At 43.3% G+C, this 25,341-nt stretch overlaps 2 long non-coding RNA genes across 3 annotated transcripts; one reads left to right on the top strand and one right to left on the bottom strand.

Moving 5' to 3' along the window:
* Positions 1-17,931: 17,931 nt before the first annotated feature.
* On the bottom strand, positions 17,932-18,426 carry LOC128811107 (uncharacterized). Its single transcript, XR_008438232.1, has 2 exons — positions 18,351-18,426; positions 17,932-18,256 (listed from the first exon to the last, which is right to left on the bottom strand). It is a non-coding gene; the product is annotated as an uncharacterized LOC128811107 (long non-coding RNA).
* A 99-nt stretch (positions 18,427-18,525) lies between these two features.
* Positions 18,526-20,852, top strand: LOC128811102 (uncharacterized). 2 transcript variants are annotated; one of them, XR_008438229.1, is made up of 4 exons: positions 18,526-18,580; positions 18,711-18,821; positions 19,309-19,426; positions 20,756-20,852. It is a non-coding gene; the product is annotated as an uncharacterized LOC128811102 (long non-coding RNA). The 2 variants fall into 2 exon arrangements; XR_008438230.1 differs by lacking the exon at positions 20,756-20,852 and adding an exon at positions 19,918-19,985.
* Positions 20,853-25,341: the final 4,489 nt, after the last annotated feature.

The raw sequence follows: 25,341 nt of genomic DNA, 5'->3' as shown, positions 1-25,341 counted from the left end.
GTACCGAGAGTGGGAGATGTAAGAAGCCGACCCCCTGCTGTTCAGCGGATTGTGCAATCTGCAGGCGGCATCAATTTTTCAGCAGTTTTCTCATTTCTCATTACAGTCAGGGCACCGCACAGCTCCCGATTCAACACAATCCCTAGCGGTCCTACAGACAAGCATATGGGCTGTCGAATAGCCGTACTGCTACTTTCATAGCATTAATATCCTTGTTTATGCTTCCACCGTAATTAATCCTGGTATTAATATAGTTTGGGCTTAGCTTTACTAATTATGTATGGGCTAGCAGGATAATTATGTCAGCAGACTCTGGCGCTGATACTTGACAGCAGTTTGCTAACCTTAGGAGCTGCACATAAACACTTTGGCTGATCCTGCCTTGGAAACAAGGAAGGCAAAGAGATGAGGAGGAGGCTGTACATGGCGACTCGATGTCTGATACCTATAAATACTGTTTTTAAAATAAGGAAATTTCACAAGCACAATAAAGTTGTCCTCAGGTATCAAACTCTGTGGTTGTCATAGTGATGTGTGCATTATTAAGAGGGTGTTGTTCACTCTGGCATCTAAGCTTATAATGAGGACAGCTCATTATCGGCCCAACAAGAGTTCCTTTCCCCACTGACCGCATCGCAGCTTCATGGTGCTTGGGGCTGAGGGGAAGTTTTTTCACTGTGTTCCTTCCCTGCCCTCCATCCCACTCCACCCCGAATAAACTCAGCAAGCTATTGGTACAGCATACTGCTGTGCAGGGCTAATGAATTGCTAGTGCTAGGAAAGCCATTTCCCAGTTTCCCTCTGGTTTGGAGCATGCCTGTGACGTTAATGGGTATGAAAAATCATGCTTTGGCCACTTTAGACTCTTTGGCTGTCCCTGGCCTGCATGTTCATTAACATTGCAGATTGGGAAGTTTAAAACAAGCCATTAGTTTGCTTTTATTTCTGCACCTGTTTCTGCTGCCTGACTGTTCTCAGCAAATATTCTTTGAGGGGTCAATGATGCCCCTTTGCGCCAGGCGCATGGCTTAATGGAACTTCCTTTGCTTATCATTAGCCACTTTGCATTTTTATAGAGCGCTATTAACTGGGATGCAGACTTGCTTTTAATTCCCTTCTGAGGTTTGTACACAGCGGTCACATCCCTCCCCCGCTCCTCAAACAATCCAATTATCACAGTTTGTCACACAGACGTGGATGACCCACACACCACCTGCTCCGCTGGCTGGCGAGCCTGATCCTCCGGGATGGCAGCCCAGCATAGCAGTTCGAGTTTTGCCTCAGAGGGGCCCTTTAAATGGCTTTAAATATCATATATCTGCTTTTGTTGGCAAAACCAAACCCAAAACCAGCTGTGAAATTACATTATTTGAAGGTATGAAAGAGATGTGGAAATTATTTTTAAAAATTTCATTTTTCCTTCTCTCCCCCTCTTTTTTCTTCCTCTTTTTTTTTTTTTTTTTTTTTTTTTTTTTTTTTTTTTTTTTTTTTTTTCCATGAAATAGATTTATATCTAGACAGGCAACCTGTGTATTGTTCAGCCCCATTAGGCAATCCTGGTGATGTAAGGATCTGATCATCTGGAAAGTTTGAAAAGTGAAAGTTAGTGAGAATGCTGCTGTTGGTCTCCTATACAAATATGTATGTAAGTGTGAGGTCAGAATTAAGGATGTGATTAAATGACACCAACTTCAATTTGATTTATTATGTGCTGATACATTTTCCTGAAATGTCTCCCAAATCTTAACCCAAATACATGAGTGGAAATGTTCCCCATGTCTTCAGCTCATTTTGGAGCAGACCCTTGGAGCTTTGCCATTAAATTCCCCAGGTCAGACTTTCCTTGGCTTAACCCTCCCTGTGTGATTTCAGTGTCTTTCTAGAAGCATCTGGCTTTTGGCCTGCAACAGCCCAGGGATATATGGCTCTTGTTCAAAAGTGGCTGTACCATCATAGAGTACAGTACTTTGGGTCCTGCTCCAGAACCTATTCTTTTAAATTAAAGGGCCACTTGCTAAAACACAGAACCAGTCCTAACACCAGAAACTTTATCCCATCAAATGCAGAGATTGTAACTGGAGAGGCCAGAGCTGTGTGCTCTCTTTGGCCCTGGACTCTGAAATTTTCTTTGCCCAGTAGCAGAGTTTCAGGAAGGGTAGAACCTGGTCTGAGTGGCCAGTGTGTGATTTCACAAACAGAGATGCTGAATCCATGGCCTGGGTGATCCTCCCATAGCTAGCCAAGGGTGAGCTGTGAGTTGCCCAAAGAAGAGGCAATCCCTCTAAATTCTCCACAAAGTGTTTGAGAGATCTCTTCTAACAGAGACTTCTGCATGTTTACAATTGCACTAGGAGTTTTCCACAGCTTCCTTCCGGTTTTATTTTATTTTTTCTTTTGGCCATTTTATTTCAATGGTCAAAAGTAATGAGGTCCCTCCAGTAAGGGTTTCATGCTGCATGTTCTCTTTGTCACACAAAAATCAAAGGGAATTTCACATGTGAATAAAATAAGAGGCCCTCCAGCTATAGCTAGAAGGTCCTGGATTACTCCATCAGTCTACAGGAGAAATCCTCCTGTCCTGAAGCAGTCATCTCCAAGGAAAAACTCTCTGTTTGTGTTTTTAGACTCTGGAGGGAATTTGGATACACTGTGGAACTTCATGAAAGTGTTTACTTTTCCACCAAATCCCAGATTTCCCAATCTTGAGATGCAGATCATCTGAAAGTTACGTGTTGTTTAAATGCTGGACATTCCTCTTAGTTCTGTATCATTTGAAGGCTGAGAGCTGGTAGTAGGGAGCAAAATAAGCCAAATGTTTCAAGTATGTGTGACTAGTAAATGGATTGGCATTTTGTCTTGTATTTCAAAAGGCTTTTTCTACTGGGAAATTAGTCTCTACTCATAGCATTGGGATAATCTGCTTATAGTCCAGTTCATCAATATCTTAAGTACCCACATGCTTTTCCTGTACAACAAAGTAACTGATATTTAGATGCTGGTTGTTAACCATCTCAAGTAAATTTCCTAGCAGAATATGGGTGATTTTTAGACAGCTGTGCACACTTTATTAGCACAGACTACAGATGCCTATCAGTAGTTAACAATTTCCAGATACCAGAAGCTTGTTAGACTCTCCGACTACTAACTCTATGCTCAAGACCTTGCAGGCTGACACAAGATGCTGTAGGGGAAGAGAAAAGCCTGGAGGAACATGGACATCAGCATGAGACTGTGGGTGCTCAGCAAAGGTCCACTGGCAGAATGGAGAGGTAAAAAATTGACAGGATAAGTAGCAAGTACCTTTTGTTTGGCTCATTCTTGATTAGCTACTTCAGCCTGTAAACTTGGTCTTTTTGGATTCCCTGAAATAGTGGAACATAGTCCTCAGTTTCACCTTCCACTACTCAGTGACAGCAGAAATGGCTCATGGAGTTACAGTCACTGTGGTAGCTCTCGGTGTATATGGTTTTAACAAAATTCAGCATAGAATTGGGGATGAGGGATCTACTGGTGCCTAAAATATAACCTGAGACCCACAGAGTGCCTAAACTGTGTACCAGCAGAAGCTGTGAGCTCATATAAGGGAAAGATCCTTGTACACAAAATGTGCTTCAGTTATTTCTGAACATCTGCTTGACCACTGTCAGAGAGAGGCTACTGGGCTTAACAAACTCTTTTTTTAAATGCAATATGGCCTTTCTTTATCTATTTGAGGGTGTACTGTTGCATACCCAGTGCTTCTCTCTCAGTGGCATTTCCTCTATTGCAGGTAGCACTGCAGACACCTGGGCAGAGATCAAGGCCCTTGCTCTCCATCTCCATGAGTCAAGACAATGAAAAGTCACTTTTATCCCACATGAGGGCAGAAATACTAATGCAGAGGGCAGCCAAGAATTGCTCTGTTGCTCTGGGGTCTTGAAAAGGCAATCTTAGCAGATTGGGGCAGGTATTAGTTTGTTTGGCATCTCTGCCCTGAGTTACTACAAGGGAGACCAGAAACATAAATGAAGCACAGGATTTTTTATTAGTGTGTGAACACTGAAACTGCTACTCACGGTGTATAGTTTGCAGTTTTAGGTTATTTGCTGCATGTATATTCACCAGACATAAATATCTGACAACAATTACACTTAGTGATACTGTTGAAAACCAGAGTCATATCTCCTTTATGAGTTCATAAAAAGTCCCTTTCAACTTTAAAATGCCAAGGTAGCAAGCCAGTTATACAGATGTGTTTTTTAAGAATGTGCTTTCATCCAGGGCCAGTCCTCTAGACACACCTCAAGTTGAGCAAGCAGGGGAATAATTTTCTCAACCAGACCTAGGTGTATTTTCCACTCACTCTTAGAATTTAAAAAAACTGGAGTTATCTTAATATTTTTGAGTCTTGTCTTTGTAAGGAACCCATACTCTGATAAAGTATTTGTTCATTTAAGCCAGTTGGAGGAGGAAAATTACAGTTTTGGAGCAGCTTCTGTGTTTTGCCATTTGTTTTTATTCTTCCCATCCAACATGGTGATGGATGAGGAGGTGCCCTGGTGAAGTACCAAAGGACAGCTGGGTTATTGGGTTATTGTCTTCTGTCCAGAGCTGTGTGGGTAACCCCAGCTTTTCCTTCCCAAGGGCATAGCTGAAAGTAAGCAGTGCTGTTCCAAACGTGATTTAAACAATATTGAATGTGCTTTCTTTTGAGAGACACTGAACAGGTGAACTCATCCACTTGTTTTTATTCACCACTACATGCAATCTTTGTTGCACACAAGGACTTAATCTAGTCTGTGACAGCTCTCAAGTATTTTCTCTCTTATTTAACTTTTCTCATGGAAGATAATTTGCCTTAAAGCCTGTGGGCTTCCCCAAAGCAGAGAAATCACCAAAAATGTCCTTACCGCAATTTCTTCTCTTAGGATCGATCCCCTTTCCTGGTGATGTCTGTAAGGGCAGCAAGGCCCAGGTACCACTTTATTCTTTGGTCCACATAACACTGAAGGCTCTTGGTGATGGTGTCCTGCTCCTGCACAAGCCCCAGGTATGCCAGTGGTGAGCTGAGAGATCTGGTCTTTGCTGTAAGTAAAAGAGGTCAGGACAGAAGGAGTGGGTCTCTGATGAGTTGCATGCTAAAGCAGATCCACATTCTGCCAGTTGCGTGATTATACACTGGGACATGATTTTTTTAATGGAGATGGAAAACAGACATTTTGACAGGACTGAATTTTGCTCAGGGCTACCTGTGTGCTACTCTCAGTGAACAGTCTTGGCCGAATTTGTTCCTGGATAGAGAAGACACAACTCTGCTGAGGCACGATAGAGCTGAGTTTGATAGTGAAGTGCAGCTGTAGACAAGTATTCCATGTTGTCTCCTGTCAGGGCAGAGAGAGGAGCCCTGTGAGATGCTAGTTATGAAATCCTACTGCTGCCATGTGCTTGTTTGTCTAGCAAGCATGGAGATTTAAAGAAAAATGTTTTGGTTATTTAATTGATCTTTAATTTCAACTCTTTTAAGCTTGTCTTGTTGAACATGTTCCCTGTGAATAAACCATTGTTGAGGTTTAACCTGTTCTGAGATTTCAGAAAATCTTAAAGAATTTCAAAGTTTCATGGGTGTAGAATTGGATTGAAATATAAATAAATGAACAAACAGAGAGAGAAAGAAAAAATTGCTGAAAGGATTAATCTGTAGTTGCATTTCAACTCCTGCAATACAAGAGGAGAAAAACTTTTCTAAGTCCTTGGATGTGCATCTTGCCAGAAGGGATCATGTCAGAGCAAAGTGACATTTTTTCCCTTTGGTGATCTGCTAGGAGGGCTTTGGAAAGCACTGGTGCTGTAAGTATGGCAGCATTATCATGATATAGTTATGGATGGAATTTCTTTCCCCTTTTAAAATGGTACTTTTTTTGAGATGCCTATACTGGTACTAAACCACCTGTCTGGAAGACTTCAGGGCAAGTCTGAGACTGTGTTTGGAGGGGGAACTGTAGTCAGATAGAGGTAAGCTTGGCTGAACTGCAGAAGGGTAAATGTATCAAGTGCATTATTCCTTGGGCCGTATCAGACGGTATTGGTGGTTACCAATATCGAGAACGGGACGTGCCTTGGCTTGTCTGGCCCTGCTGCTGAACCAAATAGTGGCAACTGTGGTGTTTCACCCCAGAGACACCTTTGGCTTGCTGGATGTTGCAGCTGGGCACATGGAGACAAGTTCATGCAAGCCGGAGCTCCGGTGGTGGCAGGATGGAACTTCCTCTCTTAGAGGGTCCACTCCTCAGGATTTCCTCTGCCAGAGAAGCTTTTAAGGCTATGGTGAAGGAAAGGAGTCGGTTCTGATGGAGGGTTTTAATCCAGAGCTTTTATTCTGGCCTGCAAGCCTCTGAATATAGCAAAGCTCCAAGAGAACTCCCGGACCGCGTGGTTCCTCCCTCTTTTATCTGGGGGAGGGGAGGAGAGGTGGGGTAGCGAGCCACCAACCAGGTATGGGAGAGGAGGTCTCAAGGAACAAAGGACACCTGGATGGCCCAATGGCCCCCCCCGGGGGAGGAGGGCATCTTTTTAATCTGCCCAATCACTCGACGCACTTCTGGAATTCCAGTAGTTACAGACAGTGCTCGGCAGGGGTCAGGGTGGGAAAAGGAGGAGTGATTGACACACCTGGGCTAAGCCCAAATACTTCCAAGGTGGCATCACACTGCAACAAGATGGGAAGTTAGATAAGGTGATTTGATAATCAAACCTAAACCAGCCACTGCTGAACTAATAGGAGACTGCAAACATCTAAGTTAATGCCAAGATATCAACAATGATGGGTTCCTCAGAGGACTTCAAGAAATACTGGAAATGGGTTTTAGTTCAGCAGACTAGATTTCCCATACTCTGTGCACGTTTGGCAATCCCACTGAAGGCGTAGCATTTATTCTTGTCTCCTGGCTGAGCCATGTTTAGCTATCTTGGTGTACTATCAGCTTAACATTATCCTGCAAGAAAGAAAACAGGGCCAAGTCCCTTGTGACCTCAGGGATGGAAAAGGGAATGGCTTGGCAGTATGACTGGACACTTCCCCATTCAAGGAGTACTGTATAATGGTGCTAGAGATGGATCTCACCACCTTCTTTTGGCAGTCCTGGTATTCCATAGTGTCATGGTTGGACACTGGCGCAATGCCAGCGTCCCCATGAAAATGCACCTTTTCTAAATAAATGCTGTGAGATGTTATCAGGAACAGAGCAGAGCAGGCCCAAGCTTAATAACAAAGGAAAAAAAAACTTTATTAAACTACTACTAATACAGAAAACACATAAACTAAATCCAGGATGAAGACCTTTTAAACCACCCCTCCTCCTCCCAATTCTAAAAACACCCAGCCATGAAACATCACCCGGGATTCTTGATCAAATCACCACCCTTCAGGTAATCTATACTCAAACTATCAAGGGAGAGAGAAGTCTCTCTTGTACCACAGACCCCCAGGAAACACAGCTGCCCCCCTGTGTTTCCCTGTCACACATGGCAACCGCCCGGAAAAAATCTGCCAGTGTGACACTCTCCATTCCATGTCACAGTGCTCTCACCACCGTGCATGGACAGACTGCTCATAGGGCTCCTTTAAGGATGCTTTGCCACGGACCCAAAGATACAACAGTTCAGTTTCTCATCCTGGGACTACAGTCCCCCCCATTTTCCCCTGGGGCCGAGGGGTCCAAAAACAGGACTCATCTTCTTCCCGAAGACAGAGGGTATCACCATTCCCTCTTCAGCTTTCTTCGTTTCTCGCCATTCTTGTGCTGCTCGAAGCTGAAACAGGTCTCCCTGGGTCACCACTGCATCCCCCTAAAATGCAGTCTCCATTGCAGGAGATTTTGGTTCAGTCCATGGCTAACAAGAAAAGTCCAGCCAAAGCTACTTCATCATCTCTTCCCACCTAAATATTTCTTCTTCTAACATCTCAGTTCCCGGACTATCTCTCTTCCACTACAAATCAAGGAGGAGTAATACTTTTAAAAAGCCCTCATTTCCTGGAAAGGGTTAAAAGTTCAGACTCCCTGGACGGCTGATATCTCAGTCCAACATCCCGTCTCCCACGCTGGGCATCCCCCCCCCTTCTCCTTCTCCTCTGCCGGCAGATTTCCAGGTGCCGCCAGGCTCTCTGTCTCTTTCCCTCTTGGGGGGGGGGGGGGGGGGGCAAAGGCATCTCCCCTTCTCTCCACCCTTCCGTCCACAGGAGCTGGCTCGGTTCCAGACCCTCAGCCCCCTCGGCCTACCTGGGCAAGGCCGCGTGGCTTCCCCTCCCCCACCCAGCCTGAGGCCGGGCAGGGGAGGTCTGCACTCTCTGACGACCGGAACCAAAAGAGAGAGTTCTCCTGGGAGTTCTTGCTTTTAACCCCCTGTGTTCTCAGAGGCGTGTCCATACTTTCAGTGGTCACTCCAGGTGCCAATATCCAAACCTGACCACTGATTGGTTTGACCCAACTTCCTGGAAAAAATTCACTTCCATGTCAAACCACGACACATAGATAGTCCCATCTAACTGACCTGATGTAAAAGATCCTGCCAATAACAGTACTGGAGAACAGCACCCTTAATTTATCCACTGAACTCACTGAATGCTGCTTGCTTCACCTTGCCCAGCATAGCTGTGGTACCCTGTAGAACTGTGTGGGAAGCTGGTATTTCATATGATAGCTCACAGGGGCTCATATGAAGTCCATTTGCGTTACTTCCTGAGAGGTTCAAAAGGTCACTTCTGGGTGATGGCCAATCTGTCTGCCAGCTGTGATAGCTGGACCTAGCTGATTCTACCTCTTGCACTAAAAGTGACTTTACCACCTAATCCCCTCCATTGCTGAGCAGCCAACTGCTGAAAATTATTTTAAGTCTTTTCTGTCTCTGCAGGGCTCAAAATGAATGTGCAGAAGGCAAAGCTCTCTCCTGCTACTGTTGTATGTGGCAGCTTGTTTATTCGTTATTTGTGAAAGAATGTTTCTTTGGAGTCTTTTTAGGAAAAGTCAAATATGACGAAAGGGTGTGAAAGAAAGGATGGAATCAAGATGCTTTCAATGAAAGGGGAAATAATTCTGAGAAACACAGCAATTTAGACATTAAAGTCTTCTTTCTCCATGAGAGAAGACCCCATCTATTAAAACAGTCATAAAACCCTTTAAATCAGGCTGCGGTACCTTTTAGGAAGATGATTGCCAGTTCAAGATCTGTTCAATGTGGAGAAGTACAAATGTACCAGTTTTAATCATGATAAATAACTTCTCTTTTATCAAATCATCTCTGCTGGAAATAGTTTCGCTCTGTGCAGTAATGATAATTTGCGCACTTATCATTCAGTACCTTCCCAAGACAAGCAGCCAGCCATGGGATGTAATTTAACGACTTATCAACCACAGTTTCATCCAGCCCTTTCCAGCCAGAAGGGCATTTCACACTGTTTAAGTGACTTCACCATATATTGCCATCAATTTAAGATTTTACCAGCCCCTAGTCATTAAAATTTTCCACTCAGCACTTCATTTTATAACCTGGGGACGTAGCTGCTGAACAGCACCAGCAGGCCCACGGCATTATCTGCGTTGTGCAGGTGATGGGATAATTACGAAAAGAATGCAAATCACTGATTGGCTCTCAAAGGTTGCAATCATGATTAGCTGTATGTGTCATGTACAGAGGCTGGAAAGGCATGGGGGGAAAGAAAAAAGGAGTATCTGTGGCATGCTTATACCCTTCCTTGTGTGTTTACCAATGGAGGTGTCTCTCCGAGTGTCTGTTGAACTCTCAGATGGTGGGATCTGGCATCAAACTCAGTGGGTTGCACATCATCTCCAGTGCAGCAGAGAGGCAAGGAATGTTGGAAAGGTCCCACAGTTTACTGTCCTGCAATCCTTTGTGGTAGGTCCAGGTCTGGAGGAGCCCTGGCTTCAAGGTCAGAGTGTGTCTTGGTGCAAAGGTGTTATTAAAGTCTTGTTAAAATCAAGCACACAGGAGTTGTGTTCAGGAGTGGTTACTCATTTTGGTCCTAGTGAGGAACTGGCTGGTGGTGGACACAGGAGAGCAGTTCTCTATGTTTAAGATGCAGTGCTTTGAGTGAGTTTGGGATCCCCTCTCTGCTGAAAACACCTGCTTGGTGGTGTATTATTTCTTTTTGGATGACAAGTTCAAATGAAAAGAGGTTAGAGGGACTTACTCACCCAAAGAATCTTTTCCCCATCCCAAATTTCTACAAGTGACCCTAGTCTTCCATTATAGTCAGGATACACAAAACCAACATAGTCTTGGTTCTTCGCCTTCATGTCCTCAACCCTAAACTGTGTTGTTCTTCCCCTTTTTCATAAATAGATAATGGGATGAGCAGCTTAGCAACAGACTTTTGCATTGCAATGTGAATAATGAGAGAGTCCTATTTGCTCCCATTGGGATAGATTTTATGAGACTGGGGGGCCGTCCCTGGCCTTTGTAGCAGCCTTCCTTTGACAGTCCTACCAGCACTTACTGGTGCTGCTATTATGATCTGAAAAAGAAGCACAAGTACAGTACTTTCTGGCCTCCTGACAGACAGAATAGGGCCCTGTGCTCTCCAACTGGCTATTGGAGCTGTAACAAATTTCCCCAAAGCCTGCTAAAGCCTCACTGCAGCATCCTCAAATTCTTAACTGCACCCCTTACTCCTCCTGGGAACCACACTGCTCATAGCTGCCTCTTCGCTCTTCCTTCCCACTCACATCTCTGGATGAGGAGACCAGAGAAATAGTGACAGCCTTCATAATTATCAGTACAGGGGATGACCTAACATGAACCTTTTCTCCTGTTATGGCTGCCTCAAAGCTCACAAGAATCTGAGGTGTCTGCCCATTTGGCAAACCTGGCTGAGTCTGACCAGCCAGTCTAGAAGTGGTTTGGGGAATTGGTCTGCAAATCTCGTTTCCTCAGGAAACCATCATTTATTTAAAACTTTGCTTTATTTGAACAGAAATAGTTCCTTTCCTTTGTCTACTTCTTGCTTTTAAAAGGTCCTTAGGACTGGAAGAAAAAGCATATGAAACCATCCACAAAGGGTTTAACATCTGTTTAAAACCCCCACAAAACTTGAAAAAGTCATCTGCTTCTACCCTCTTTCTGCTCTCACCTGGGGGTGTCAACATAAGACATACAGCACAGGAACCAGAAGTCAAAGACCCAGATGAGCATTTTACAGTTATGTATTGGCATAAAAGGAGAGAGAAGAGATAGAAAAAAGGTGGAGGGGATAGAATAGGATGGAGAGTAAAAATACTCACAGTGAGATGAATTCTAGATGTATTTTTTCCAGTCATTTTTCATGCTGAGGTGGTGTCTGAACAGATTGTTTTGCATGGCAAGTCAACCAGACCTGTTATAGCAAAAGCTCACTGTGCAGCACAATTTAATTACAAAAAAAAACATTGTAGGATTCCCGAGCCTCCTACCAGCTCTGCAGTGTGGGAAGTTGTGCAAAACTGGGGACGGAACTGTCTGCTGCTACACAGCACCCACATCCCTGGAGTCCACAGTGCCTTTTAGTCATCACATAATTTTTCTCCACTGTGCACCTCACCTCTCTTAAGGCTTTGTTGCCTCATGCATAGGCAGTGCCTGGTGTTTTTATGGTTGGGTACAAGCTGTAGGAAACAGGGAGGGGATGAGTGAGAGGCTGGGGCATGCTCCAGCTGTTTCCCCCTGCTACCACACTAATGTGCTGACCAGCTGGCTGTGTGCTGCTGTTTCCTTCTGCAGTGGCATTTAGTGCTGGAAGATATGTGGGCCAAAGCACAATCTCACATTGTTCTGAAAGAACCTTTTCTTTTTTTGCCAGCTAACAAAGTGACCCTGCCATCAAGTTGGTAAAATGCCACTCCACTGTTTGACAAAGGAGGAAAATTCCCGTTACCAACTGTGATGAATTTATTCCTGGTTTACACCTGTGTAAACATGAGGACAGAGAGGCCGGGTGACGGGAGAAGATTTATAGCTGAGAGAAGACTTTAAAAAGATGGTGGCAAGAATAGTATTCTGCCTCTGCCTTTGCAGCCAGGATCATTATCTCTTATTGCCATAACTTTGGGGTAGGCTGCTTGTGTCTGTGTCACTGTTTACCTTCCAGATAGCCTACAGGTGCTATACAGAATCAGCATTAAAGTCTGCTTGCATAAGGTTTTAGGGAGGGAACATTCGCTTGGAAAAAAACCCCAGCTTCTCAAAATGCATAAATATTCTGTTATGCCATGTTATTAAAATGTAGAGATTGGTCAGTGAATTTTTTTTGTGACAGAATCCAGATTTTCAAATGCTTTTTTGCTTAAGAAGGGGGATAGGCTTTAAGAAGATGCCCCTTCTTGCCTAGTTGGTAACATCAGGGCAGGGTCTATACTAACACCAGGTGTTTGGCATCATGCAGGGAGCTGCTCAAGGCTAGAGTTTCTGTTTTGCAGAAGCCAGTGGATGTTTTTGAAGTCTGATGTACATGTCTGGGTTGTTCTTCAGTGAGGTACAAATGCCTGGGGGAAGGCTCTTTCCTCAGCCCAGCTTCCCCTCTCTGGGCTGCAACTTGGGAGGCTCTTTCCATGCTTTTTCTCCACCCAGGTAAGTGAGGATATTTTAGCCAGGCTCTCAGTCCTGGGCTGCATTTTGTATTTCTGGAGTGGATTTCTTCTGACTACACTGCTGTATTTATCTTCAGTGTTTAAGACTGCTGGGGGGGGTGGTGTGCATATTTTTTTCCCAGAAGACCTGGTGAAACCATTTTCTTGTATCTGTTGTTACCTCTTGGGAGTGTGGTTAGGATGCATGTACCTGCTCTGTTTCTGAGTGAACACAGCACAGGATGTGTCCTTCCACCTCCTCTGGCTTTAGTGTCCACTGAATACCTTTGAACACCCAATGGATGAGACCCTGCCCTAGCAGCCAACAGCACTCATCCACATAGGCTGGAATAACTCAGCAGAGCATTTCACTTCCTGACAAAGCCACTTGGCTTCACCTTGCTTCTTCAAAGAGGGCTCTGATCGCTGATGCAGCACCATAAATCATCATGGCCAGGAAATACCCTTTTGAATCCCACAGCATCGTTTTAAAGCTCTGGACTGTATGCGGTCTTTTGGCAAATACCAAATGTACGCTTAAAAATTGAAGGGCGTTTTTCCCCCCGGAAGTGGTCTGGAAAGGAGCAGATTATCCTTGGATGGTTTGCAGAAGCTGGAGTTCAGCAGCTGTCATTTGTTTGGTTTCTCCCAGCCTCCAGGACTGATGATATCCTGGAAGGCAGGAGGAGGATTTGGGGCAAGTGGAAAAAGGTTTTGAAATTGCTAGCTGTTCAATACTTTCACATCCAAAAGATCTCTCTTCTCTCATCTCTTGAATGTATTGTGCTCATTTATTATTTTCTTTGACCAGAGGCCAACAAACAGCAAGCAACACATATATATTTTGTAGAACAAAAGAAGTGGTTTCTGTTAATAAGCCTTGAAGAATTATTAAGGTGTCTGTGTTCACTCTGCATGATAGAAGGGTAGGAATCAGTGCTGCAACTGATAGTCATAAACAACACAAAAAAAGCAGAAAACTTCCACCCTTTATAAAGAAAGTTGAAAAGGATTCTGAGAAATTTTAAATTTGGTAAACATTTTTGAAAATCTGAAACAAATTACTAAGGGGAGCTCAGAATGGAGCAAACTGTGGTTCACTATCCAGAGATTTTTGTAAAAGACTGAAATTCAATGAACTTTGTGCTCCTGAATGTGTTAAAAGATTAAGAACCCTTATCTCATGCTACTTGAAGACACTGGAGCTTTTGACTTGGTCAAACAAAGCTCAGACCTAAATAAAAGACGTCGGTTTTCAACAAAGCAGATGTAATGTCCTGCAAGTTGTGGGCAAAACACCTCTGTCTAATCAAGTAGATCCTGTTGTCCTGGAAAGAAGCCAAAGCTTATGTCTTCAAGGAATGCCTTTTTCTTGCCTTTGGAGAGCAGTCTCCAACTGCAGCTGCCCAGGATAATATCCGATTGCAAAAGGCATGAAAGTCAGTATCTACTGCAACCATCCCACCACAGTGAATCCACGTTTTATTTCTACCTAATTAGTCTGCTGCACACCCTTTTAAACCAATGAAGGGGGCTACAAAAATTTGCCCTTGCACAGGTAGAGTACAGCACCACAAGAAGCTCAGAGAAGCTGGGCAGGAATACACTAGCTGCCTGCCTTTTCCAAAAAGGAGCAAATTCCTTTTCTCTGATATTCCAAGCTGGGCCCTGATGGTAGTGGGCTACTGATAGTAACAGGTCATTCTAGGAGAATGTGTGAGGAGGGTGACAGGTATAGCCCACATGTTTTCATCCCTGTTGAGGGATGCAGAAGTTAGTTTGCTTCATCTGGGTCTCTCTGGTCTCACAAGATTTGTCCTCGTACAATCTGTACACTTGGAACAGGCTGTACCAGCAGTTCCAGTCACTTTGAGGCTTCAGTCTCAAGTTGTGCAAAACTGCAGACATGAACAGTGTAAAACTGTTGTTAGCTATTTGTTAAACTAGGAAAAGAAAAAGCACAATATGTCACCATCCTGACATCTAGCCTAGTACATGAGTTTGTCTTGAAGGCAGCCATATAGTTTGTCTCTATATCAGAGAATATAAGTTAATTTAGTTGTTGGGGTATTTTTTATGCCAAGGATAATAAGCCAAAGGGCTCCACACCCAGCAGTGATTTTGTAGAGTGGTGGCATGAATGTGGATCAAGTTTACAGAAACAGATTTTTATTGTGCTTATCCCTTTTCTGGTAATATCTAGATTAACAGTAGAGGTGACAGGCCATACAATCCATAAAAGGCAAATTCTACATCACCATAGTCTCACCAAAATGAAACTCCCCTGTATAATGGTAGAGTAGCACAGACATGTATTAAAAGTGAATATATCTTTCTGACAGCTAAAAAACAAAGCCCTCCCTCACCTCTCTTTTAATAGCAGTGGTTCTGAAAAAGGCATTAGTTTTTCTGCTGTCCTGAAGGCTAAAAGGAGAGCACATGTGACTTTTTGGTCTTTCAAATAAAATGAACTTTATTGCAAAATGTTTGTTCTTTCATTGTCTTGCCAGTTGGGTGGTTTCAAGAGTTTGCATAATACATGGACAGCATTGCACAGTAATTGTTCCCCATCCTCAAAAATTCACAGATTATGAATTCATAGATTTTTTAATGCAGTTGACTGTGGCTGTGAGCTTCTCCATGGCTAGGAAAGACTGAAACCAGTACAGACTGCACGTGTACAGCTTCATTGAATCCATATTTATCCTTAGCCTAAGTTAGCAAAAAATATATCAACCTCAAGCCTAGTACAAGAGGTACCTCAGGGTGGCAGGGTGTGAAGCCCAGATTTATTCTGAGTACCCTTAAATAAAGGGAAATCTAATCGAGGTGCCTGGTTCAGGAATATCACCAGAGCTACAATACCTACAGCCAGTGTAAGTAAGACCACTCCAGAGGGCAATGAGATTGGGATACACCACCCTACAGTACCTCTTTATCTATCTAGGGAGAAGTAAAATAGAGCTGTTAGGTGACCAGTCAGTAAAACAGAGTACAGGTAATGTGTGGAGTTGATATGTACTGAGGCCTGTGTGTCTGAAAGTGTTTGGGTCCTGCCAGAGAGGACTATAGAGGTAGTGAAGTGTCAGAATAGCTGCTGTTGTATTCCTAGCACTGCTGAGACCTAGGCAGAAGAATGACCTCACAGCTGGAGGTGGGAAGGAAAAAGGGAAAACAGTGAGATAAAGACAGAGGAGCAATTAGGAATAAGGATTGTGAGTAAAGAAAGGAGAAAATGCAAGGAAAGCTAGAACAAAGAAGCTGAAAAGGACTCAGCACCGTGGTAGGTGCACTTTATAGTGGTGTATATATCTACAAACCTGCTCTGAGCAGTGTGTTTGTTCCTCTCTCAGCAGAATGCACAGGCACTTCAGTTCCTCACCACTGAGCATCTCTAATGAATGCTCTTTTGTAGCCTCCTGAACACCTCCCGTGGCTAATGCAGGGTACACTAACATATTTGAAAAGGTTTGCTTAGCAATGAATAGATCTGCCCTAACTTCAAAATACATCAGTGGCATGTAGCCTCAGGACCCCCTGTATCTTAAACACATCCCTGATGGCAAGTCAGATTTAACTGCACACAAAGCCATGCTGCTTTCCTTCTTTAGGGCACTGCCTCCACATTCAGCGAGAGGAGCTGCAGCCATGCACAGCACATCACCCTGATGTGAGCCCACAGGGAACAGAGGCGTTCTCCTCACAGGTGAACTCGTCCTGCAGTGTGGGCCCAGGAGTCAGCTTCAGCGCTGAGATTTATATCTGATTGCTCTTCTTTTTAAAGAATGCCACTCTCTGAGAGAATTTCAGTGCCTGGGGACAAAAGGAAAGGATTGTTTTGGTTGTTTTGAATTGAGAATTGGCTCTTTGCATGTCAGGGTAGTCTGCTTAGGTTTCCCACTTGTGGGTTCTCTGCGTGCATGTTGGAATCTTTCAGCAGACCTCCCTGGTAGCACTGCAATAGTGGAATGGGTTAGTCACAACTTCGAGAGGATTTGAAACTTGACAGAGTATTTCTATCTCTGAAACAATGAAGTTATGCCTGCGGGGAGGTCCTGAAGACCTGACAGGTATTCTTGGTATGAAAATTAGACAGAACTCTCAATCCTACATCTCATCCCACCATATGAAGACAAGTGCTCCTTGGGAGACTCCTTTGGGATGGACGTTGTACATGAAGAAGTAATTTTGCAGGGTGAGATTGATCTCTGCTGCCTCTGAGCACTGTGCATGAGTGAGGTGGGGGAAGGAATGGCACTGGGGGACCTGCAGCCTGTCCTGTGCTTGACAGACATCAAGGGTCGCTGCCTCTGGAGTATAGTTTGGAGCAGCCCTATGTAACATCTTGAGCAAGGGGATATGGGAATCTCCTCTTCAGTGCCTTCATTTCTCTGGTGCTGAAATCTTAGATGTCCCCAGAGGTCTGAGGATTTGAAGAAACCATCGACCATTCCCACCTTCAGAAATGCACAAAGTTACTGAACTTAGAAAAACTGCTGATGAGTATCTGTGACAGGAGGTGGTGGCTTTAGAGTGAGGATTTGCTTATGCAGAGTGGCTGAGAAAAACTTACTCTGAATTAACAAAATATGTGAATTGAAAGTGGATTATCAATGCCATAAAAATTGATGAATTCCTTAAATTCTTCTCTTCAGAATTAAAATTATCCTAATTTGCTTCAGTATAATTATGAAAGAGAATGTTATGCAGGTCTTTAATGAGATATAACTTACTGACTGTAAAACTTACCCTGGGTTAATTTTTTTGTGTCTCCCAGTAGGGGTGAGACTGGAATACAGGCTTGGATTTTTTTGTTAGTAGGAAGCTTGTATTGTCTTTACTGGGGATTTCAGTAACTGATTCTGGTAATGTAAGAATCAGTTTTTATTATGATTGTACTATTAATTAACATTAGGATATGAAATATCTGAATAAGCAATTAATTAATCCTCACCATGTCCCTGTGAGGTTGGTAAAGGCTTTGTAGCAACTTCTCTGTTCTTTGCTGTGCTAAGTCTGCTTTTAGCGTGGAATACAGCAAGGCAAAGCAGTGCTGCAAGATATGGCAGGGAAGATGAGAATCAAACCTTATTGGACTCATGGGAGGAATTAAGCAAGAAAAAAATGTTACTGCCCAGCTTAGAATTTGGTCAAGCCACTGTGAGAAAGTGTCAGGGGAGTTTTAGCAATCAGGGTGTCTGCTTTATGTCTTACCAAATCCACACATGAGGGTGCCACACACACAGTGCACTGTGGTGAGGACCAGCTTAATAGCAGGGTGTAAATATTGTAAAAATAATTGTAAAGATGTTAAAATAATTTATCTCATTCCCCTCTGTTCAAAAGGAGAATTTTTCTATTTAAATTAAATTCCTTTAAATTAAAATTAAAATAAAGAGGGAAAAAACCCTCTGAAAAGATGACTGCCCTCTGAAGGCGTATTCTCCATTGTCATAGCTTGCTCCATCAGTGTTGCAGTGCAAAGTGGTACTCCACACAGTCCCTTCTCTGCACAGGCAGCTTCTTCTTTTCCTCAGAAGACAGTTTATTTTCTACTCAATGAGAAATCTCATGTTTGTCTTACTTCTTTGAATGAGCACAAGCAATGTGCTTTTGTTCTTCTCATTTCCCAGTGCCTTTTTGCTGATCTTCTCTGCATGTATCTGAAAGGTCAGGAAAACAAATCAATATGGAAAAGGACCTCCTGCCCCTTTTAACCTAACCTGTAGGAGGGAGGGAAGGGAGACTGCCACTTACGTGAAAGGGAGCTTTAAATATACTTGAAAAAAGCACTGTGGGAGTGAGGGTTTGGAAGGACAGGTGTTGACAAGACCATTCTCTGCAGTTCACAGGGTGCCTTTATGAACTCACCATCTCCTCCTCCACAGCAGTGTATACAGACAGATCCATAGAGCTGAAGCGTGTCCCAAGAAAGAGGCACTCTAATGGGGAATGGCCCTCTCATTTCAGCATCACTGACCACGAAGGTCAGGCACGGGGAGCTGGACTGAGACTCACCACGTAGTTTGAGAGCTACCAAATGCTGACCTCTGTCTTCTACTGCCTGGGTTTTCTTCAGTACTTTCTGGTTATTGCTCTCTTATTTCCATTCCTCAGGGTGACTGGCTCCTTCTTCTGCACATAATTCCCCATGCACATTCCAGAGCATCCAAGAGAGCCTCCACATCTTCATAGCAACTAGATTCCTGCTGTACCATCACTGTTGCAGTGAGACCTATAATTGAGTTCTTGTCTAATCGCTAGCCTGAATACAACAGACAAGTTTAGTAATCATGTCCTCTGTAGCCAACTTGCAGCCTCAAACATTCTGTTCAGAGTGTTTCATTAGAGGAGCACTCCCGGAACCTCCTTGGCAGTCAGTGGAGAGGAGGGAGCTCTCCCTTTTCTTTCCAATGATGAATACTTCTTGATCACTCATTTATGATCTTCATACAAATGTCTTATGATAGGTCCTAACAATTCAGGCCTTAATTTCTGAAATTATTTTAGTCTGTAAATACCTGTCTTTGAATTTAGCCTTAATTGATCAATTGGATGCAAGACCCTTAAACACCTGCTAAGTTACCTCCTTTTCCCCCAGCCCCATCCCAGGTGCTTTTTTAAAGAACAGCTGTTCACTTGCTGCTTATTTATCTTGCTTATTTTGACAAGTACTGGTGTGGAAAAGTGGCTAATTGCTCTGCCCTCCTTGCAGCATCAAGGTCAGAAAACAGAGAAATGCAGAGAACAAAGTGAGCCCCCCTTTTAAAGCATGGAATTGGAGTCTCAAAGTGCAGCCATCCAGCCTGGATAAACAACAATCTTTTGCACAGGTATCAGCAGGGTTCTGCAGCCTGCACAACCTGTCTGCTTTGTTTGTGGTCTCCCTTTTTTGTTACATTTGTCTTACCAAATCAGCAGTAGCAAACAAACCTTTCCTTTTTGCATATATCCACACATAACCCTCTTGCAGTGGAAAACAACAATGCCTGTGTGTCTCAGAAAGCTTAGCATTTGTGCTGCTGAGTGGAGGATGGTGGTGCTCCTTCTGCATGCTGGTAGTGTCAGTCACTAGAACAGAGAGACAGAAGGAGGGGACAGAAACAGTAACTTAAATGTATTTTACCTCTTCCTGCTGTCATCTGTTGAATTACTGAAACTGCTTCATTAAAAGCTTTTTAAGAATACCTTTGCAGCAAAAGCCTTTTGCAAAAAACCAGCTGTTAGACAAAGAACATTCTTTTGCAGATGATAAAAACAGAAGCCCACATGGTAGATGTTTTTCAGTCTTCCCTTTCCTTCCTTGTTTTTGTCCTGCACCAAGCCAAGCCACTTTGGGCCCATTCTGGCTCTCAACTGACTGCACAATTCCAAAGGCAGAGTCGGGCTGAACACAGATGATGCTGGTGTGTTGCACCTTGCATTTTGAAATGTCTCATGTGGGTAAGCTGCTGACATCTGCTGTAAGTTTCCTGTGCCTCTTGAGACACTGCTTTCACACTAAGATCAAACTCTAGGACTCCAAAAGGAGAAACTAAGTGAGGAAACCATTCAGGGTCTTGAGCTTGTTGGGTGAAATTTCTTACGCTGAAACGCCCAATGTTGTCAGAAAAGGGAGCCTAAGATTTATGCACTCAGAAATGAAAACTGAAATTGGTCCGTTCGACTGAGCAGAGAGCAATTTACCTGCAGATGCCTTTACTCTAAATGAGAACACAGACACTTCACTAGGCAGAAGCAATAGACTTTGAGATAAGATGGGACTGTGAATTTGGCTTCCTTTGCAGCTCCAGGCAGCTCTGGTCTTCTTTCAGGTCTCTGGAATACTTCAAAAAGCTGATACTAAAGAATTATTAACAGAAGAAGGCCCCTTACATTGTGATTGTCATCACAGACACCTTAATGAGCCCTTCCTATGGAGGGGGGGCTAGATTTTGATCCCAGTGGTGTAAACCTGGAGTAGTGGATTTTAGTGAATTTCAGCAGGATTCCTCTAGAAAAATCCGTGTGCAATGAAAATGAAACATTTTTAAAGCAATACATTTTTATACTTCTTATCTGCCCAATCCTTCAGCCTTATTTTTTTTTGGGGTGATTCTCATGTTGGTTTGATATGGCAGTGCAAGAAGATATCTAATTAATCACTATTCATACTCTTACAGGAATTTCCTTCTTGCAGTCCAATGTACCTCAGAAAATGACACTGAACAGCTCAGAATCTCTCTGAGGTGACAGTATGGTCACCCATCTGTATCTTGCCTGGAAGTATTTTGCAGACCTTTTGAGGCTTAGTTGCTTAAAATACCATAAAATTGTGTTTTGCCTGAACTTCTGCTCATCTCTATCTCTCAGTGGAGACAGCAGTAGCAAAGCACTAATCCCCCCTGGGACTCCTTACCTAATGGACGCTCTAAGTGATCAAGACATGCTGCTTACTTTCTCAACCACAAAAAGAGAAGTTTGTGGCTTAGTAAGACTTGAGCGATGAAAGAGCAAAAAGCTGTAATGAAGCGGACTGATGACAGAAAAGCAGATAATTAACATGTGAAAGTTAATTGCTGAAGGCATTACACGTGGACTGAGCTGTTTTATGCAGACACAAGCTTGGCTGTTTGCTGGGATGTAGCAGGGTACACTCAGCACCCATGGGCTTACATAAGGTCTTCACACAAGGACTATGTGTTTATTCTGACAATCAGATAACTCTGCTGGCAGCTACTGCCATCACTCCACAAAGTTTACCTTGTACCATGGGCTGAAGTGCTTGTGCTAAGGCACAGCCCCAAGGCCACCACCTCAAATATGGTGTTCAGTCTTGGACCCTTCATAACAAGATAGACATTGAAGTGCTGGAGCATGTCCAGAGATGGGCAATGAAGCTGGGGAAGGGTCTGGAGCACAAGTTCAGAGGAGTGGCTGGATGAGGAGTGGGTGAGGGAACTGGGGATGTTTAGCCTGAAGAAAAGGAGGCTCAGGGGATGCCTTATCACTCTACAACTTTCTGAAAGGAGGCTGTAGTCAACAGGGAGTTGGCCTCTTCTCCCAGGTACCAAGCAATAGGACAACAGGAAATAGAATCAAGTATCACCAGGGGATGTTTAAATTGGATGTTTGGAAAAATTTCTTCACTGAAATGGTTGTAAAGCATTGGAACAGGCTGCCCAGGGAAGTGGATGAGTCATCATCCCAGCAGGTATTTAAAAGATGCATAGATAGGGACATGATGGACCTGACAGTGTTAGGTTAATGGCTGGACTCAGTCTTAGAGGTCTTTTCCAGATAAAATTATTCCATGATTCATCTTTCCTCTTCTGCTATTTTAACTCTGGCTCTGCTGAAAATTTGGCACCATGTTGCAGAAGATAATCAAGCCCTCGTCTACTCTACTTTGCTAACAATTTTCATTTAGAAAAGTGCTATGAAGAGCAACCCACCAGGGAAAATGTTGTAAAATTATGCTGAATTCCCATGCAATGTGAGCCTGCAGAATTGAGATCTTGATACCTCTGATGGTTTTGATTTAAGGCTTTCGATTAAACCACCAACAGTATATTCTGTGTGTATGTGTGTATGCATAACACAATAATGTTTTTATTGCACACAGATTCATACATACAATGAGACAGAGCAAGCTGTCTGTATATTTGGATTCAGGAAACAGATGTGCACGTATCTTGCAATGTCCTCAGGTCTCTAAAGGAGACAAACTGCAAAGATCAAGAGGATAAATTACTTTAAAAGTGGATCTCCATTATTCCTGAAGAAGGCAGGAACAAAGAGTAGACATTTGCTCTGAAATTCTACGTGGTGGTTTCTAATCTGCAATATAATTGCATTTGCTTATGTCATGACAGAGAGTCCTGAAAAATTTTACAGGTGACCAATAGACCTAATAAGTGAACCTCAGCCATCTTCTTCTGTGAAATCCTTGAAACAGTGAGGCCCATGCAGCACCACCATGTCTTGGGGTCAGATTCCTCTTTCATGGAACAGAACTGACAAATCTCTGGGTAGCTTCTTGGAGGGTATGGAAAAGGCCTTTCATGGTGTTGACTGGACTTTTAAATTCCTAAAACCACCAAAGGTTTCTGAAACAAAATCTAGTCATTGTTGATACACTTGTCCATGTATTTGCTTACATTGGAGAGGTAAACTAGGACCTTTTTGAGAGGTAAACTAAGACCTCTTTTTGGAGTCCTCTTTCCCTGGCAGACTGTTGGGATACAGATATGATCAGATCTAGATTTGAGTTATCCATAGTTTGTGGTTTAATTTTGCAAAACGTGGATCTCTCAGTCAAACTTTCTCAAGAGCATCCTCCGTTATCACATGTCTAATTTCCCCTTGTGCTGGCAGGGCTGTGAGCATCCACTGTGAGCAAAGGGAACATCTATAACCATGTGACTCCTATTGTGCTGGGTGATATGGTTCAGTCCTTCATACAGCAGTAGGGATTGATGTCAGGGGAAGGGTGTAGGCTAGACCAGCCATAGATCCATCGACTCTGATGCTGAATTTTCATTTTGGCTAAGCTAGTGCCCTTGGAAAATACTAAGATCTCAATAAGTAATGCAGGACAGCACTCATCTTCTTCAATATGTGAACAATACCACCTTCATTCTCACTCTGCATTAATAGTAGTAGTAATAATAAGAACAACCATAACAGTAACAATAACAACAATAACAACAATAGTAATAATAATAATGCTCTGAAAACCTACTTGGTGTGCTTCATTGTGAGTCAGAACTACAGTAAGCAACATCTGGGTTTTGTGTTTTTCCTGTTCTGGGTTTCCAAGAGATGTTTATAAGTCTTACTAGGGCAGTAGCCTGAATCCTGGAGAGGAGAAATTGTCTTTCCTTCTTATGAAGCAACCTCTCTGACTAATCCAAGGCTTCACCTAAAGTAGTCCTTGCTGTATCTTCTGGATACTTGAGAGCTGGTAAAAGGTAGTGAGAAGTGGAGGAGCCTCTGAAAAAGTAATGTGCTTCAGACCCAACACTGTGAGTGACTTCACTGGTCTAAGGGTTTATCCCTCAGTAAGGTGCAGAGCCTGACAGTGAGTGCTGTGTCACTGCAAATTACACCATGGATGCCTCTGCTATCATTGCTGCCTATCATTTGTGTCACAGCACAGCCTTATTGCTAATTTTTCCTCCTCCTTTTATTATATAGGCCCCTTTCTGTCTGCAGGCAAGTCAGGCAGTGAGCTTTTCAGTGATAACAGCAGGCCACAGTATTTACTGAAGGCAGCAGAGTTGTTAGTTTGGGGACACATGGCAAGACTGAAGGAAAAAGGAGGCCAGTCCCACTCTCTGCCTCAGCTTCACTCAAGCTGGACTCTCAGAGGTCCAAGTGAGTCCCAGGGACTCTGAAGAAAGCAGGCATGAAGAAATCTGGAAGGGATTAAAAAAGTAAGTCTGTGTATGGTCACTCAGCAGTATTAGGGTCTGTCTCACTCCAGATACTGAGGCCAAATTCGTGGAAATAAAGTGCTAGTGTGATTGAGTTTGGGTTGGCAAAGCTAACTAGCCTTGACAGGAGCAGCCATAGAAACAACCAGCAGGGTCCTGCTGCACAGGATGCCCGTGGCAGAGCAGCCTAGCACTCCTGCCAGCAAGAGGTGATGGAGCCAGAGCGTGTCACCACCAGAGTTGTTGACCCAGCACAGCTTGGTCCCTAGGGACGCGTCCACATCCATCGGTGACCCAGGAGTGCTCAGTCACCGGCTGTCTGTCCGGAGCTGTGAAGGACTGGGAGCTGGATACATGTGGAGCTATTTGAAGCATCTGGAATGCTGCTCTGGGTTCTTCAGAAGAGAAAACACCACTACTAAAGTCAGTGTTGGGTCCGTACATAACCTAGCTTTGGAAGAAATCCCAGTAGTTTTGCTGGTTGATAATTTCTTTAGGGCTGGGAGAAAAGCGTGAATTAGGCTTAGAGATTTCGTTTCCTTACTATAACTTTGATTTGCTCTGACTTCATATGGACAACAAAATCTGATAAGTGTCACATCTTACAACCTACTTACTTGGTGGAGAGTCAGAAAAACAGTGCCATACAAACTTTGAGGATAGAAAAGTTTGATTTTTAAATGAATAATAACCAGGCTTTGATGACCTGGTTATTATATACATTACTTGATTTTGGTATCTCTCTCCTTGAAACCTGAACACATGCTTTGAAATAATGGTGGGGATTCTGTCTTTTAAAATACCTGCTCTGAACTTTATTGACAACACAAATTCCCCAGTCTTAGTCGAGTTCAGACTTTGGCAGTTGCTTTTTAATCACACTGGCAACTGCAGGAGCAGAATGGCATCCTGAAAATTAAAATCTCTGTACGGCATTCCTTATCCTCCATAACTTAAGGGAAAAGGCTGTAAACACTGCATCCTAAACTCCTTGTTATGCTGGCTCAGAAAGTGTGGGCTGTGAAACCATTAATTTTCTTCTGTGGCACTGAAGACTAAATTTTACTCTGACACTGGAAAAACAGTACAACTCTGGATTTACATGAGTGAGGTTATGCTCTGTCTGAGACCTTTGTAATTGAATAAATTGGGGAAGATGCAGGAAGAATTACTTTTGAGTGGAAGGGGATCAGCTTACCTTAATTCTGAAATGTGGGCTGAGATAAAAGGTAGAGTGATCAATTCCTAATACTGCAGAATAATCTAAGAAGAGGAGATGTACTCATTTCTGTACTACAGAGAAAATAAACAAATAAAGGCAGCTTCCAAGA

The sequence above is a fragment of the Vidua macroura genome, chromosome 1, assembly GCF_024509145.1.
Source record: "Vidua macroura isolate BioBank_ID:100142 chromosome 1, ASM2450914v1, whole genome shotgun sequence".
NCBI classification, from domain to species: domain Eukaryota; kingdom Metazoa; phylum Chordata; class Aves; order Passeriformes; family Viduidae; genus Vidua; species Vidua macroura.
This window is presented reverse-complemented; position numbering and strand designations above follow the sequence as displayed.